The 12811-nt window shown below is 49.7% G+C and overlaps 1 long non-coding RNA gene across 1 annotated transcript in view; it reads right to left on the reverse strand.

Moving 5' to 3' along the window:
• The window catches only part of LOC116557801, a 48164-nt gene extending 35559 nt beyond the window's left edge, over positions 1 to 12605 (reverse strand). Inside the window, exon 1 of the long non-coding RNA XR_004271704.1 lies at positions 12191 to 12605. This is a non-coding gene — a long non-coding RNA (uncharacterized LOC116557801). The remainder of the gene's footprint in view (positions 1 to 12190) is intronic.
• Between the last annotated feature and the right edge of the window lie 206 nt (positions 12606 to 12811).

Genomic DNA, 12811 nt, shown 5'->3' on the forward strand with positions numbered 1-12811 from the left:
TGGGGGTACAGAGGGAGGGAGAGGAGGTGATGGGGGTAGAGAGGGAGAGAGAGGAGGCAATGGGGGGTACAGAGGGAGGGAGGAAGTGATGTGGGGTAGAGAGGGAGGGAGAGGAGGTGATGGGGGTAGAGGGGGAGGGAGAGGAGGTGGTGGGGGTGAAGAGGGAGGGAGAGGAGGTGATGGGGGGTGGAGGGGGAAGGACAAGCCAACTTCTCCTTCAGATGCATCACGTACAGTAACCAGGGCCCACAGGTTCCAATTTAAAATCAGAAGGAAAACAATGAACTTCTAGGTAGGAGAAAATTTTTAAATATACACATTAATATGTTCATCTTTATATCAGCTGAGTCCTAAGAAATAATTTTTAATTTTTCTTTTTATGGAGGAAAAGGCCCAGGATCCAAGAAAGTGAGAATGTGGTTCCAGGTGAAGGGGAGGGAGGCCAGGGACAGCAGGGGAGGGGCAGGGAGTTGGTCTGCCCCAAGGGCGGTACCAAGGCCTCTCTGAACCTGAGGAGCAGCACCTGGACTTGCACATGGCTTTGCTTCCTTCTTCAGAAAGGACATCTGAAGAGGCAGTAGCGCACATGCTTACAGAGCTCCTGTGTCAGGAGCCTATGGTGATTAACATTTTACACTTCAAAGGGGTGACGGGCCATGCTCAGGATCTGACACCCCACTCTGCTGCCTTCCAGTGGTCTACCTTGTGCAAGTCACCTAAGCACTCCGCAGTGACATAAAATGTACTGGCATCTCTCGGCACTCCTCCCATCAAAGGATGGAGTCTAGCTACCCCCCATCCTCTCGAATATGGGCTGGCTTTAGGGACTTGCTTCCAACGATACGCCGGAAGTGATACTATGTGACTTCTGAGGTTTGATCACCAAAGAGTATACAGACAGACACCCCCACCCCCTACAACTGCTTGCTCTCTCTTGGGGCAATGGAGCCCTAGGCTACAGGTAGGCAGTACAGCTGCCCAGTCACAGGGAGCATCCACAGAGCAATGGAGCATCTCAGCCACAGGCTGTGTGCTTCTTCTCACGAAGGTGCCAGGTATGCGAGTGAGGAAGCCTCCCAGATGATTCCAGCCCCAGCCACGGTCTGACTGCAACCTCACAGGAGGCCCATGGCAAGACCACCTAGCTGGGCAAAATGAGTGATTACTCCTGTTCGAAACCACTATCTGAGGTGTTTTTGCATGCACCAATAAATACTCCAAGCCTCAGTATCTTCATCTGTAAAATGGGAATAATAAAAGTGACTTCTTTATCAAGTTGTTATGCACATTCAGTGGAAGAGTGTGAGAAGGACTTATTGCACAGGGTCCTCACACCAGTAAGCATCCAGCATATATTAATAAAAGCTGGGATGACCATTAATTGTTGTTATTATGCCCATTTTTCAGAAGAGAAAACAAGACTCACAAGGGTTGAAGCAAATTGTCCAGGAATCACACAGGGAGTTTGGGCATAAACTCAGATTTCAATCCAGGTCCGTCCAGTGCCTCACAATCTGATTCTGAAAACAGCTTCTAATAAAAGGTGCACGTCCCCCAAAATGACTGTGGCAGCCACCAAAATCCTGTTGAAGAACTGCCATTTCAATGGTGGGATTGTAGGCACTGGGCGTTGTCAGCCAAGTGCAGCAGGATCTGGGAGGTACTAGGTTCTTTCCCAGGAAAACAAAAGGAACTGAGGTCAGATGCTCAAAATGTCTTAATAATAATTACCCTGAATAGCCACATATAACTCATAGACACTGTTTTGATATCCATCATCTGGTCGGGTCCCCAACCCATGAGGATAGTTTTTATAGCTTTGCTCTCCTCTTTCATTAAAACGAGAGTCAGTAAGGTGGCAAAACCTATGAAATGTACCAGCAGGTAGATTAGTTCTGCCCGAAACTGCAATCACTTATGGACCTCCCAGGATTATTTATCTAATACATATATTCACTAAATTTGGCGGTAATAACCTGGGAAAGTTTGCAAACAATTGCTTTATGTTCCGCGGGGCTGTGATGGATGCATTTTATGAGCAGGAACTGTACTTATAGATCTGCCTAATAAAGCCCTTAAGGTTTTACTGTTTTGAAGTCAGCCAGCAGGGCTGTCGTCAGCTTCACATGCATCTAGGAGAACCTGCTTGATAAGGTGAGAAACAGTCGGGAGAGCCAGGCTACCCCAAAAGCGCAGCCAGCCTGACCGGGGCACCAGTCCCTTCGCACACTGCACCCCATCCGGCCACTCACAGGCCAGGAGTGACTTCCAGGCACCAAGCAAGGTTCACCCCAGGTACTGAGGATCCAGGGAACAGACAGTTGAGGGAAGGAGACAGAGCCAGCAATGGTATCTCACGAGGTGGTTTGCGCTAAGTGATGTATGTGCCTAAGTGTGCACTAGGAGCTCCGAGAACCAGGATGCAAGGCTTTCCTGGGACCTGAAGGTGCATTTCAGGAGCCCTGGAGCTCCTGAACTCGGGCCCATCAATTTCCCCGCCCAGATCCTGACAACCGTTCTAGTTTGCTCTGATAACTTGCTACTCAATTCCTTTCTCTGCTTGCATTAAAATTCCATACAAGCTTCAGAAACCAAGAAGCAAATAAAGGGGCAGACATCTAGGGGTCATGCCCAGCCCCCTGACTCTGGGCCTGGCTTCTAAGAGGGAAGACAGATGCACAAGGAGAAAGCCACGTCCTCCATGCTTGGTGGGCAGCAAGGCAGTGTGAGGACAAACTGTTCATTTCCAGGTGGACTGCTGCCAGCATTGGGCACTGGGCACTGGCCGGCCTCAAAGATCACGACCAACTCCAAAATGATTTGATGTCCTGCTCAGCCACAATTCCACTTTGCTTCTCTTGGCCTCGATTTTTTGACCTGTAAATGGGACCCATGGAGGGTGCAGCTGCATTCCTTTCCCAGGCCCTGGGGTGTGGAACCCTCCAGAGGGTGGCGGTCTTCACCAGGAGGCTGACTGCCAGGATGCCATGCCCTTGGCACCATCTGGCAGTCAGCCAGTCATGAAGTGGGCTCTCTGCCAGGCCCAGACTCCACAGAAAACAGCTAAGAATTTGCCCACTGGCTTGTGGAACACGCTTTATCTCTCTCTCCCTCCTTTCTCTCTCCCCCTCCCCCCCACTCTCTCCCCTCCTTAGCAATAAGAAGGTCAAGGTCAAGGATAGTATAACCACCCATGAGCCTGAGACACTTCTTCCCTTCCTCATGTTCCTCTGTCCAGCCAGGTCTGCAAAAGTCACTGGCCCTGCTGAGCATGTTGATTACAAAGCGAATGGTCACTGAGTGGCACCAGCCTTTGATTCCGGACCATGACCCCCTTTCTCACCCACTAAGCCCACTGCTGGGGGAAGCTGGCTGGTAAAGTGTGCTCTGCATTCTTTCAGCTGTGGATGTAGGTCTGGGAGCATTGTTTTTAGGCCAGGAGCAGTCTGAATGCATTTGCAGAGGCACAGGGAGACCCACGGCTCGGTGAATCAGGCTGGGACACTGCCTGCTCCATTTCCTGTTGGCTAGAGTCCACAATGGCTGGGCAGCAAGTGCTGAAGCCAGCAGCTACCTCGCTTTCCTTGCGAGCCCCAGCGGGGTTGGCAAAGTTGGGGCCTGGACGGCAGGGCCCAGAGGGTCAGTCAATAGGTAGACAAGCAGAGACACCGCAATCAGAAAAACGGTGCCTGAGGTTACACCCGGGACAACCATGCTCATTTCTGCACAGTGTTTCCTCTTGAGTGTTTTACACATCTTCACTGTCCTATAATATAGAGGGTATGGGGGAGTCGTAAACAGGACTACCAGCTATTTTTTTTTTAAATGCAAACCCTCATTCAAACCCCTCCCACAGCTTCCTGTCACCTGTAAGATGTGGAACACTCCCGAATCTAGCATTCACAACCCACTCCCATCTGAGCAGGAGTGACCCAGCCTCGTCTCTGCCCTGCAGCCCCAGCCTGACTGCAGACCTACAACCCACCAGTCCCCTCCAGCCAACAAACAAGCCGCTGTGCTTCCGCTCACACTTGCCCTCCTACGTGGAATGGCTTTCCCGCTCATCTCTGATCAAGAAATTCCTTCTCATCTCTCAGGGCTCAAGTCAAATGCCTCCATTCTCCCCCGGCCAAACCCATCTTTCCCATCTCTGCCTTCTCAGAGCACATCAATCTCTCAAATTAGCTACAGGTAGTTACATAACACGTTTTCTCCAACTGTTTCTGAATCCATAAAAGGCAGGGAACATCTCTACCTTCATCCTCCACCCCACTTTGCTAATGGCCTCTCAGTGAAGGCTTGGTCAATGTGTCCAGAGCAAGCATCCCAAAGAAGACCGATGCTGAGAGTGAAAATGCTTCCCTCCATACGATTCAAGGTAAAGCATCTGCAATGCCAGACCCCAAAGGGTCTGGAGTTGTCCAGCCATTTTCACTCCGATGCACCGCTGGGCAGGGTGGCCTCCAGAAAACCAAGCCCTGGCCCTGCATGCCAAGTACGCGTCCCATCTGAGAGGCTCCACAGATCTTCCAGCTATGCACTCAGCTCGCCTTGGAGGGCAATCTCACAACAGGGTCCGTCTTTCCCTCCTACTTGCCAAGGGATTGATACTTCTGAGTACAGTTTGCTTAACCTAGGCCCCAAGAGAGCTACTATTGATAAATAGGCCAAAGCAATTTCTCAGTAGGAAGGAGAAAGAAAGGCCAGAGAAATACTTTCCAGGTCACATCATTTCATCTGTAAGCAAGCGTGGCAGTCAGAGATAAAACCACACAGACACATATTGTGGGGACCGCAGTGGCTCGACATAGCAGGTGTCTTGTGAATATTTGTCCAAAGAGAAGGAGGAGGGATGACAGGGCCCTGGGATCAAAAGTGGCTGAGTTCATAGTCCGGCCCAAGAGGGGTGCAGTCTAGATCCAGAAACTTCCTCTGAAATAGAGTTCTCAAGCCACTTTGACAACGCAGTCCCATGATGAGTCACCCCGTAACACGGTGCCTGGAACTAAAGAGCTGCTTCTAAATTTACTTTCACTATGGTGGTGGGCAGGCGCAGAAACAGGTTTGCCCGAGTGGGCTTAGGAGTATCAGGCTTCAGGGGTTTTCAGCGTAGTGGCAGAATAGAAAACAGAGCTTCACAGGGCTGCTTCCCACCTACCAGCGTTGGCACCCTGCCTTGCCAGTCCCCAGGTCCTGTGGCTCCTCGGAGTGAACGCCTGGCAGCTGGGTGGGTTCTAGGGCTGTGGCACAAAGAGGGAAGCAAGGGGGCAGGTGGTGGCAGAGGAGGTGAGATGGAGGGCCAGATTGCGCAGGGCCCTGAGGGTCACCTTAAGGTCCCCAGCTACTGCCCTTAGAGGTACAGGGGCCCTGAAGCTCCCCCAGCCTAGGAGAAATGAGATCCTTCAAAAGGCCTACTCTAGCTACCATATGGGAAACGAACTGTAATGCACAGAGGAGGAGGAGCAGGAAGCCTAGTGAAAAGAGCCGTGTGGCTTGGCCAGCACGTCGGTGGATGAAGGCGGGGATAGTGGTCAGCATGAGAGTGAGTGCCACACTCTGGGTACTTTAGAGCAGGGAGAGGCATTACTGATCTGCCACCCGTGAGAACCAGTGCTTCTCGAACTTCACTGTGCACAAGATGACAGTGACTAGGTTAAAAATATAGATTCTGGGCCCCCATCCACGAGGGTTCTATTCAGCAGGTCTGCAGCAAGGTCCACTGTATGCATTGTAATAAGCTCACCTGGTGTTTCTAAGGAAGTGGTCCCTGGATCACACTTGGAAAAAACCTGCAGTGGTCCAATCTTTGCACCTGAAACCAGTGAAGGGCCAGAGTGGGGGGTGTGGCTTGGCCCTAGGCACTCACGTGAGAGGAGAGAGAAGGCCCCCTGCCTCCCAGCCTGGGTTCTCCCCACCAGCCCCAGCATGCCTCCAAGTCTGCAACAGCGAAGTTCCTCTAGATTCTGAATAGGCTCCTTAGAAAGAGCAGAGGGTAACACTTCAGGCCCACTGACACGGTAGCAGCCTCTGACACACTACAGCTGTGTCCACCAACACTGCCTCAATGCCTAGCAGTGCCTAGACCAGAGCTAGTGCTCAGTAACTCTTTGTGAAATTGCTGCCCTGACATCTGCCTGAGGAAACAATGATGGTGTGTGTGTGGGGGGGTGAATCCCAGTAATCAGACAGGACCAGAGAGAGGCATGCCGTGCGGAGGAGATGGCTCCATGCCTGCACAGATGGACACAGCCGCTCTCAATTGCCACAGGAATGTCCTCAAGCAGACCCGAGGACAGCCGCCCTGGTGTAGAAGCTGCATCTACAGAGACTTTTCAGACCGAAGCAATGTTATCTTGTCAGTAAAACTGAGACAAGAACAGTCTCAACATTCCCTGTGAGAAGCCGGGTGTATTTTTCCACTCCTCCTTTTCAGAGGAAGAACACGGGATGTGGCTTTCACTTCTACCTCTAGACTTTAACACTGTGAAACTGGGTTTACTGTTTTGGAAGCATGCGATAAAACCCTCTGAGCAAGTTAAAGGAAACTGTATCCATTCATAACTCATTTTCAACTTGCATGCGATGCTCTCCAGGTGCGTTCACGTTATTTAAAAATATAAGACTTACCAATATTGATCATGAAAAAATGACTGTCATTATCATCCACTTTCTGAATTAAAAGAATCGAGAAGTGGATCAGGATCCCCAGACCATATTAGCAGATAGAAGCGGAGAAAGCATCCTGGGCATTCTGTGTTTGCTCTTTTGCTCGGTGATGTTAAATGAGGCACATATAGCAGCTCATCACAGATTATTAAGAAACAGAAGCACCTGGGAATACATTGACCCTCACAAAGACCTTGGGAGTCAGGTTTCAAAAATGCCAGTCCGCCAAGGCATTCAGCCTAGCCTCTCTTAGCCACCAGGAAGGACTTAGGAAGGTGGAGGTTTTCAAGCACATCAAGTGCCATCCGCACCTGTCATAAGCCACATACAAAGACAACAAGAAACACAGCTAAATTTCTTCAGTGAGCTGACTCTGTGCTGCTTGTTGCTGGAAATGATGTGAAATTGTTTTCACAATAATCACATCCAGAGGCCGTGAACTTCTCTCTTCTTATCCTCTCTCGTGACTCTGCAAAGCTACTCTTGCATTTTCTACTTTTTAATAACTCCACATATTAGAAATCTAGCCCCAAGCTGAAGCCACGGGGCACCTGTTCTCTCAAAGTTTGGGAGCAGAAGATGCAGACTCCATGGGCCCCACTGAGGACATGCACTGTTTTTCCTCATTTACCAAATCAAAAACCTGTGCTGACTGCTGAGCTGTGGTATTTTACAGACTGTAGATGAATCACAGCAGAACTTTCTAACTCATTCTGTCTGCTTTTTCTCATTCATCACCTATCAAGAAACTTGAAGCTTTCTGGCACATAAGCAGCTCAGTGATCAGAGGAGATGGAAGGAGGGGTCTGTTGGTGAAGACATCATTCGCATGACACGGGCAAGGCCGGCATCAGAGATGGAAGCATCATCAACTGCTAGCGAAGAAACCCAGCCTGAGGATCATTACCAGGATGTAAAGCCGAGCGATGGGGCCAGAGTATTTTAGGGATTTTCCTTTGCTCTTTGTAAACTGTGTGTTACAGACAGGACTCTGGAATCTCCGGTACTGGGAATGGTGGATGCTCGGCCAGCTCGGCACACTTACGGCGAAGAACAGCAGCAGATACACGCACAAGTGACATTCCGAAAGCCGTCCCTAACACCAGATATGACGGCATCTCTACTAGGTGAGACCTACCTTTCCTCCTGAGTCCCAGAAATTCCTAAGAGCTGTAGGTGAACTGTGAAGGTCTTACATATGTTCCTCTGAATATCTTCTCTAGTCTGTTGTTTGGGGGAGGATTAACTCATGGACATCCTGGAGGAGGAGAAATGGTTCTTTTGAAAGCGTCTGTTACTTTTATTGTGTCCCTTTTTTAGGAGGTGCAGCCTAGCGACAACTTCTCAGACTGACGTCCCATACGTCAGTTTGTGTTTACCTCCCACAGAACCCCAGGCGGATGAACGTGGGACCTAGAGGAATTCTTTTAGCTTTTCCCAAAGAATTACCAGCACTAACCCTTTTAGGGTTTCTACTGGCTTATTTGGGGATATTTTTGGAAATAGACACATTTGACATTGTGCAGTTAAAAGAAATCTAACTTCTAACAAAAGTCCTGGTGAATTTACACGTTTATTGACAGCAAAGTCACCTCCATATGTTACTGATGTCAAATCATCTGCATGCTTTTTTTAGTGCCATGGTTATCTAGAAACTGGGGAGGAAAGGCACAATTTGGTCGCCAGACAGACACACTGCAGTAGCAGTGGAAATGAGGGCCAGCAAGGGTTGATTTAAACCCCAGCAGAGTCCACTGAAAACCTTGCTTGGTTCTGCCATTCGATAATTATTAGAGACTGAGAAAGACACTTCAGCTCTCGGAGCCCAGGTTCCTCATCTAGAACGCGGGGTTAATAATACCTACTTTGCAGAGTTGCAAGGTCAAAATGTTTAAGGCTGGTGGTTCCTTTCTCATGCCCTCTCTATCTGAAAATGATTGCAGCTTCACCAGGGAGCCTGACCTCAGACAACACACTTCCTTAGATGTTACAAGGGTGCCGGCATGCAAAACCTGGCAAAAATACCACTGCCAAATTGACCAACTTCTTTCTCACCACTTTCCAGCTTCAGCTGAGTTCAAGGCTGTAACTTAAGCACTCTCCATTTTCAAAACAACTGCAAACAGTTAATTACATACTTCCTCTTCTTACCTTCCAGGAATAGCCTGAGATTGAGGTATAATCTCCAAGTCCCCTGAACCCTAAAGCTACACAGATAGAACGTCATATTTTTCTTACCCCATTGACCCAAATTACATAATGGTTCTTGCATGGATCCTAGAGAGGGTCATGGCTCATTCTAGTGCTCTCAGATTTGTGGTGGGCCTCTACCGTGCAAGGGGACTCTGATAGGGAAGCTGGCATAATCACCTTTACGATCACAGCTCCATCTTCCTTCACACATTCAGGGTACGGAGTCTCCACGTGCGGTAATAAATAGCACGTCTTCTATAATCACCAATTCCTTATTGTTTATAGGAATGTCTAATTGAAATGTTACGTAACCCGAAAGTACAGAGCATTCTGGAGCTATTAATAACCAGCTATATCCCAATTTTGAGGATACTTCAAACTTAGAATTGGAGGGCGATGTCTGGTATCAATAATATACACACATATACACATGCAAACATATACACCCATTGCATATATGTAAGCCCAGACCCAGCCAATGGAAATGATTTGTCCAAGGCCACAAAGCCAGTTAGCGACTGGGTCGGGAATAAACTCCAGCTTTCCTGGTCTTTGGGAGCTGTTCTTTTCCTCCGCACCCCGATCAGTCCAGGTGTGCCTCCTTCACGATGCAGAAGCGCCACAGCACTCAGAGTGAGTCCCCATGATGCTAAGTGTGGCAGCTGCAATCCTGAGTGCATGGTCTCACCCCCGACTTAGAATAGTAAGCAAACAAGGGAAATGTCTCCTCGTTGTTTTTTACTTATGATACATAACCCTCTCATTCTCCCAAAGAAACCCAAGGCACTTAAAACATATTTTAACATGAGGCCATTATATCTATGGTGGGGAAGAGTTCAGCTTTAGAGATCTTACAGGAAAAAAAAATGTGGGTTTAAGACAAAAAAGGAAGAATTTATTCTTGATTGCTTATTTTCACATTGGGCAGGAAAAAAGCAAAAAAATATGAGAAAACTAATGAATTAAAAAATAAATATCAGTAACAAGAGTCATGTTTTGTGATGTAATTCTGCTTTGGCTGTGAGTAGTATGATCTATGACACAAAAATCGTTATTTCATAATTAGCATTTTCGAAAGCAACTTAATGAAGATTGTTTCTCTGCATTCATTTTTATCCAAAACCTTACCAGTTAATCATGAGAAGCTAAAACACACAATGCTGGGAGATCAATATCCCCACACAAGATGCATTATTTTTCCTTTGTAGACACTATGAGCCTGTCAAAAATGAAAGCCTCTGGTTTTGTGAATTTCAAACAGTCACAAAACCCACTGAGGGCCGAGTTTCTGGGAAGAAGGTGGGACATGCCCGTTTCATTTGGGATTCGGCAGCACTTTAAGAGGTTCATTAATCCACATCTTGAAAAGACCAATGACAACCCCATTAACAGCCCATAGGTCAAAGTGATGGATTTAGCTCTAATCCACAGCCAAAAACTAACTCAGGGTATGAACATCCTTGAGGCCCACCTTCCCTGTCCCAGGCCCTCTGCAGCCAAGCAAAGGCAGGCTCCACGCATCACTAGTATACTCAGCAAACAACGGAGTTGGGAGACTCTGAAAAAATTACTTTATTTACTTGCAGTAATTGTTTGGGCTGGGAACATTTTACCTATGCAAATATGATTGATTCTTTCTGGGGAAGGGGTAGGAAAAGCTCCCCAGCTTGCTGCTTTCTAGCCTGCTGGGCATCTTGTTAATGAATTGTATGTCATCAGTTCTTAGGGGCTAATGTCATCTCTCCTCCTGAAATGCCTAACTTATTCCATAACCCCAATCTGACACCTTGGAACATTTTATAGCCACCATGTGTTAGCCCAGTAAATAATCTATTAAGCACAGCTCAAGCTTCACCTCTTTTGGGCTGAACCTGAATCTCACAGCTCCCTGGATACCAAGTCCTCTTCTTGGAAATCAACAACCCATTCAGTGTAGAACGTTAGTCCAAACGACTGGACTAAGACACCCCAGCTCAGGCCTGTAACTTACTAGTTCTTTCACTCATAGAATCACTTAGTTGAAGGGGGTCTGAGGGGCTGGTCAGTCCAACCTTGCTCTTTACTAACAGAGACACAGAGGCCCTTTACTGCTAAGGGACTTTCTCTGCACAAATGTACGTGTAGACAGCTGAACTCGACACTGTGACTCCACCGATGGAACAAGCCCCTCAGACCAGGACCAAATGATTCCATGTGGCTTCCCCCTTCAGGATTAAACTACATGCATTTAAACAAACAGTTAACAGTGGCAAGCCAGGGAACTGGGGCATGCATCAGGCATCGTATCTGCATTAAAACCTTTTTTCTTTTGGGCTGAGAAGTGTGAAGTTCTGCTGATACTGAGGGCTAGCAAATAAGAACCAACGCTGGACTGCCACCTGAACAGATCTGGGATCAGCCCCTGCTCTGGTGAAGCAACCATCTCCAAGATTTGCAAAACCAGGGGCAGGTAACCTGGAAGAGTCCTCCCCCCAGGGAAAGGTTTAGGATGCAGTTCTGAGGCCTAGCATGTGCTGGGCACAAAGGAGGAACCACTGTCCTTTCCATCCTTCAAGAGGCCTGGGAAAACAGAATCCCAGGAAAGAGAACGCCTAAGAAAACATATTAGCCTCTCACCTGAACTAAAAAGTAGCTTTACACTTGCAGTACACATTAGGGGTTAGCAGCAACGTGATGGCAGGATGGACAAAAAGTGCCTGCTATCAGCAATTCATTTCATCAGAACAGAAACTCATTGGAACAAGTATTTTCACACACATGAAATGACTCTTGAGAGGGAAGCAGTTAGTAGAAGAAATGAGACAGGTGTGTTTGTTACAAAGGGATCAGTCTGACAGGGAAGGAGAGGGCCCTGGTTTCCAATCCTGGTCTCCCACTTCCTCACCTTGTGACCTTCATTAAGTCATTCAACCTCTCTGAGCCTCAGTTTCCTCATCTGGGCAATGGAGAAACGGGTACCTATTTCCCAGAGCGGCTTTGAGGCACATTGCCTGGCATGGCCTGGACACCCACTAAATAAGTTGTTGCCCCCAAAAGCTAAGTCTGAACCCAGCTGCATACACATGCCATTATCTAAACCAGACAGGTCTCCCGCCTGCATGTCAAGCCCACATCTTTCTCCAGAAGGCGGAGGAAAGCACCAAGTCTCCAGGGCGCCCAGGCAGTTCAGCCTTCAGGCGGGGTTTTCTGGCAGGGGAAAATGAGGGATTCAATCGGAAGCCCCGAAGGCTTCCAGGCTACGGGTGGGAAAGGAGGGTAGGACAGGGACTCGGAGGCGGCCTCGGGGCCCTGCGAAGGAGGCTTTGTTCGCAAGGGGGAGGGCCTGGCTTACCGAGAAGCGCATCCGGAGGCGGTTGGGGGGCGCGCGGGGCACGCAGCAGAGCCACAGCCCGGCCCGGGCTCGGAGCGTCGGAGCCGCAGGAAGGCGAGGAGGAGGAAAAAAAGGAGGCTGCCGCGGGCTCCTGCCTCATTCTCCCGGGCAGCGTGGACCCGCGGGCAGCCGCCGGATGGGGCTGGCCGCCGGGCGCGGGACCCCGTGCGCGCTGCTCATGTCCCCGTCTGCCGCTGGCGAGGTGTGCGCGCAGCCGGCTCGTCTCTGGGCGGCACCCGGCGGCTCCTCATGCCCCGCGCCGGGGCTCGGCGGGAGGACCTCGGGAAGACAGCGCGGAGGGAAAGAGAAAGAGAGAGACAGTGTGAGAGCGCGCAGAGCTGCGCCCCGCGGAGGCCGGGGGCGGGCGGGCGCCAGCAGGACCGCGCTGCCCCACCCACCGCGCCTCCGCGCCCCGCGCTGCGCGCCCAGTGGGGCGCCGAGGCCCTGAAACTTTAGCACATGGCCGGTCCCGCGGCCGTGGTGGCCGAAGCTGCCCTGCTCTTCGAGCGCCCCCCACTGCTTCCTGCCCCAGCCCCAGAGCGCAGCTTACCAGCCGCGACTGCGACCGCAGCGGCGGGCGCC

The sequence above is a fragment of the Sapajus apella genome, unplaced genomic scaffold (genome assembly GCF_009761245.1).
Source record: "Sapajus apella isolate SASKATOON/1434 unplaced genomic scaffold, GSC_monkey_1.0 scaffold20, whole genome shotgun sequence".
Lineage (NCBI taxonomy): Eukaryota > Metazoa > Chordata > Mammalia > Primates > Cebidae > Sapajus > Sapajus apella.